Source organism: Lolium rigidum, chromosome 3 (genome assembly GCF_022539505.1).
Source record: "Lolium rigidum isolate FL_2022 chromosome 3, APGP_CSIRO_Lrig_0.1, whole genome shotgun sequence".
Classification (NCBI taxonomy): Eukaryota; Viridiplantae; Streptophyta; class Magnoliopsida; order Poales; family Poaceae; genus Lolium; species Lolium rigidum.
The window spans coordinates 246,709,927-246,715,811 of NC_061510.1; positions in this window are offsets into that span (position 1 = coordinate 246,709,927).

A 5,885-nucleotide genomic window follows, 5' to 3' on the forward strand; every position below is an offset into this window, starting at 1 on the left:
TAGTAATTATGAAAAAACACGAACTTTACATATGATTACCTTATTAAACATCATATATGGAATAGAAATGGCAATTGCCACGCATGTATGGATAGCTATAAGTAGTACTTTAGCAAATTAGATAACCGTTGCGCATGCTTGACTGGGTGTTGTATACACTTGGGTGGGAACACCAAGTTATTCGCCTTGTTACCTCTTGATCGCTATTTCCAACCTCCGCCCTTTAGTACTTTCCTGCATGACACACACTCTTACCGGTGGCTTCAAGTTTGAGAAATGTTGGGATATGTTGGAAGGATTTGGTGAGCTGGTTTATTCTGAAAAGGGAAGGTCCCCGGTCTATGCATCAATTGATGTATGCAAATTTTTATTAGTTTACTACTTGTTCAAAAGTTCACAATCATGGGTCATAGAGTGTCGATACATATACCAAACACTGAAAGGTAGAAAATTCCAATATCATGGATATAAAATCAGGTACCAGCGGTGATCAAGCAATTCTATTAGCAGGACGCCAGCCATATTGTTTGTACAGATCACGTACTACCAATTCTAGTAGGTTGCACCATAAATCCATGGCCGATTGCAGCTCATCCAGTTATAGAAATGAAGTGCATCCTAACAGACTTCATTCAAAAGCATATTTACATTATAGATAGTGCCTCACGGGCGATGTCTACAATATGCTACTACTAATTATGCTCCTGTCACCAGAAAGAGTACTCCCTTTTTCCCCTATGACAGGCAGCAGATCCTCCAGGAGCAAGATTAGCTCGCCTAGAGGAGGATAAACAAAAGGACCCTTGAACGGGTCTTCACCGGGTCAGGAGCTAGGGTGCGACGGCGATGCGACGACCGTCGCGGTCCCAGACGCTCACCCAGAAGTTCCACCTGGCGCGGTAGCGGAGGCGCAGCCGAGACCCACGCAGGAGGGCGTTCTCGACGACAAAGTGCCTCCAACCAATGGTGAGGAGGAGGACGTCAGGGCCTTGGCGCTCGGCGTTGATGCTCCAATACCGGCACCCACCGGTATGGTACAGGGCCACGCTGCCGGGCATCTTGCCGGCGCACTCCCTGGCGAAGGAGGCGGGCAACCTCAGCCGGTCGACCCAGTCGGAGGCATCCAAGACCACGAGGAGGTTGGCGAACCGGACGACGCGGTCCTCCTCGGGCTTCACGGCGGCCAAACGAGGTGAACGCGGAGGCGGGCTCGGCCCCGTCGACCGCTCCCCGCGCCTCTTCCGCGGTTTCTTGTCGCGGCTGCCCGGTGGACGGCCACGCGGGTGCTTAGCAGGCCCTCCGCCGACGCTCGGCCCTACGGTCGCCGAGAGGGTCGCTCCCGCTGCAGTGGCGGTCAGCGGTTCTCTGCCGCGCGCAGCCACTCGCGGGCTTCTTGGTTTCCTCGCGACGGAGCCCTCCGCCGCGCCGACCAACATCGACAATTTCGATGCCATGTAGGATGAGGACTGGAGAAGATGAAGAATGGGGACTGAAGAGGGAGGTGAACCCTCTTCCCTCCTTAAAAACCCGGACCGATGGGTCCGCCGGCGATTCGATCGCCGCACATTGATCACCGGGGAACGCCACGCGCCCCGAAAACCCTGCGCGCAACCGCAAGGTCACGTATTGTTGCGCCGCGGTTTTTCAAATCAACGGTGGAGGATCTTCATCCATTTGGTGCACACGGTTCAGATGCAATCGACTGCTCCGGCCGGTGGGCCCACGTGAAGAGACTTGTGCCAGCAAATGTTGGCTACGCCCTTTTGCGGCCGTCAATGGCCGCAAAAAGAACACGTGCCCGGGGGCTACTGTGGGATCCCTGGCAACTAGGGTGCCATGGACCTATGGTTGCTGGGCCCATGGTAACCCCTCGGAAGCAATCACTCAGGGAGGCTACTCCTGAGTGAGGCTCCGCGAGGTGTAAAACTCTCGCGGAGACATCGAGCTGGAGCGGAAGACGGGCTCAGGGAGGAACTCCCTCGTGGAGGTTCCCAAGCCACAGACTTCTCCAAGTGAGGAAGTCCCTTTGGGGACGATAATATCAACCAAGGAGCTTAGGATTCCTTCTCCACCAAGCCTGCTGCAAGGACCGGTGGAGCGGGCTCCCAGGCTACAAGACAAGCAAGGCATGCGCCACAAACGTCATGGCTGAGGACTAGAAGACCAGGACCCTGCCCTTGCCACTTTAGTGCAAGGCTGGGTGGACGGCACAAGATGTCAGAGGAGGCGTCATCGACGACCTCAGCATCTGCCATGGACCGGCACTTTAGTCAACCATGGACTATGTCCATCTTGTAAAGGGCGGGGAGTTTCCCGCCCTTGGTGGGGAGATGTGGCAACCTTCCCCATCAAGATATTTCGGGGGAAGAGGACCAACTCCTCTATAAAAGACTAGCCTTGCTAGTGTAGAGGGGACGATCCAGAGTGATAACAAACCCTAGACATCTGTACAGTCATCTTCTCCATTGTGACCTACAATACATCCACCAAAGCAGGACGTAGGGGTTTTACAACATGCATTGGTATGCAGGGACACCACACCGGGTCAGCCGGTGCCACGGCTGGTCCAACCGGACCTCCGGCCGCCTGAGGCTGAACAACCCTTCTTCATTTTTGTCGAAGTGGGGGGGTCTCCCTTCACCTTCTTGTTCCATTGATACACCATTATGCCTATTTGGCTAATACATGGGAATAATCTCATAGACATGTATTAGACCAATTACTCTAGCAACGGTGTCATTGTTACCAAAATAATGGATAAGGGTACAATACCCTTACAATATCCCCCTTTTTGGTATACGATGACAAACCGAGCTAGAGTCACATATAAATATTATGATAAGCTCAAACCTTGATTCCATATAAGATATTAAGACAGATCCCCCATAATGGGTGCACTTGGAGAGTTTGCGTTTGAATGCAAAATGCACCATTTGTTGAATATGAGAAGCTCCCCCAATATCTTTAGGAAACAAGCATGGTATGGATAGGTATATATCAAGATATAAGCATAAAGCATAATCATCCTAACATAGAGATTAAGCATACAGTAACTTGTCCATACACGAATTATTCAAAGTAGCAAATGGTTCCGGAAATGAAAGCAAGCAAATAGCACAAGCCAAGTAAGATTTAAATAAAGTATCAAGCATGGCTTGTGCAACACCCAAGGAACCCCATGATCCTAGACTCTACTCTCTTCTCCCCATTTGTCATCGGAACACCAAAAAGGCGAAGAAAAGAGTAGGGATGCTAGCGCTCCCATCAATAGAACTGTGCCCCAGAGGGTGGAGAGCTGTCATCACCATACTCATCATCTTCTTCATAATATGCATATTCTTCATCATCATCTCCATTTCCAGCAGCCTCAGGAGCATGAGCAGATCTAGTCCTAGGAGGAGGAACACCACCATGAGCAAACAAGGAGAGATCAAAGTTCTGGAGCATTTCATCATCAATGGGAGGCATCTCCCAAGTTGGTGCAACCACAGGCTCCATCTTAGTTCCAGGTGGAGGAACGGGATGGTTTCTTGCAGCCATGAACTCATTTTGGCGCCTCCTAGTCTCTTGGTTGATACGTCTCAAACGTATCTATAATTTCTTATATTCCATGCTACTTTTATGATGATACTCACATGTTTTATACACACTTTATGTCATTATTATGCATTTTCCGGCACTAACCTATTGACGAGATGCCGAAGAGCCGATTCGTTGTTCTGCTGTTTTTGGTTTCAGAAATCCTACAAAGTAAATATTCTCGGAATTGAACGAAATCAACGCCCAGTGTCTTATTTTTCCATGAAGCTTCCAGAAGACCGAAAGGGTTACGAAGTGGGGCGACGAGGCGCCCAGACCACAGGGCCGCGCGGCCAAGGGTGGGGCCACGCCGCCCTGTGGTGTGGGGCCCCCCGTGCCTCTTCCGACTACGCCCTTCCGCGTCGCGAAAACCCCAGTACCGAGAGCCACGATACGGAAAACCTTCCAGAGACGCCGCCGCCGCCAATCCCATTTCGGGGGATTCAGGAGATCGCCTCCGGCACCCTGCCGGAGAGGGGAATCATCTCCCGGAGGTCTCTTCATCACCATGATCGCCTCTGGATCGATGTGTGAGTAGTTCACCCCTGGACTATAGGTCCATAGCAGTAGCTAGATGGTTGTCTTCTCCTCATTGTGCTATCATGTTAGATCTTGTGAGCTGCCTATCATGATCAAGATCATCTATTTGTAATGCTACTTGTTGTGTTTGTTGGGATCCGATGAATATGGAATACTATGTCAAGTTGATTATCAATCTATCATATATGTGTTGTTTATGTTCTTGCATGCTCTCCGTCGCTAGTAGAGGCTCTGGCCAAGTTGATACTTGTGACTCCAAGAGGGAGTATTTATGATCGATAGTGGGTTCATGCCTCCATTGAATCTGGGACAGTGACAGAAAGTTCTAAGGTTGTGGATGTGCTGTTGCCACTAGGGATAAAACAAACTTTGTCTAAGGATATTTGTGTTGATTACATTACGCACCATACTTAATGCAATTGTCTGTTGTTTGCAACTTAATACTAGAAGGGGTTCGGATGATAACCTGAAGGTGGACTGATGGCGTGTAACTCACACGTTCGTTGGGAACCCCAAGAGGAAGGTATGATGCGCACAGCAGCAAGTTTTCCCTCAGAAAAAAACCAAGGTTTATCGAACCAGGAGGAGCCAAGAAGCACGTTGAAGGTTGATGGCGGCGGGATGTAGTGCGGCGCAACACTAGAGATTCCGGCGCCAACGTGGAACCTGCACAACACAACCAAAGTACTTTGCCCCAACGAAACAGTGAGGTTGTCAATCTCACCGGCTTGCTGTAACAAAGGATTAACCGTATTGTGTGGAAGATGATTGTTTGCAAAGAAAACAGTAAAGAACAAGTATTGCAGCAGATTTGTATTTCAGTATAAAAGAATGGACCGGGGTCTACAGTTCACTAGAGGTGTCTCTCCCATAAGATAAAAGCATGTTGGGTGAACAAATTACAGTCGGGCAATAGACAAATAGAGAGGGCATAACAATGCACATACATGTCATGGTAAGTATAGTGAGATTTAATTGGGCATTACGACAAAGTACATAGACCGCCATCCAACTGCATCTATGCCTAAAAAGTCCACCTTCAGGTTATCATCCGAACCCCTTCCGGTATTAAGTTGCTAAACAACAGACAATTGCATTAAGTATGGTGCGTAATGTAATCAACAACTACATCCTTAGACATAGCATCAATGTTTTATCCCTAGTGGCAACAACACATCCATAACCTTAGGGGTTTCGTCACTCCCCGATTCACGGAGACATGAACCCACTATCGAGCATAAATACTCCCTCTTGGAGTTACTAGCATCAACTTGGCCAGAGCCTCTACTAATAACGGAGAGCATGCAAGATCATAAACAACACATAGGTAATAAACATAACATAGTATTCTCTATCCATCGGATCCCGACAAACACAACATATAGCATTACAGATAGATGATCTTGATCATGTTAGGCAGCTCACAAGATCCAACAATGAAGCACAATGAGGAGAAGACAACCATCTAGCTACTGCTATGGACCCATAGTCCAGGGGTGAACTACTCACTCATCACTCCGGAGGCGACCATGGCGGTGAAGAGTCCTCCGGGAGATGAATCCCCTCTCCGGCGGGGTGCCGGAGGAGATCTCCCAGAATCCCCCGAGATGGGATTGGCGGCGGCGGCGTCTCAGTAAGGTTTTCCGTATCGTGGCTCTCGGTACTGGGGGTTTCGCGACGGAGGCTTTAAGTAGGCGGAAGGGCAACGTGGGGGGCCACACGAGGGCCCCACACCACAGGTCGGCGCGGCCAGGGCTTGGGCCGCG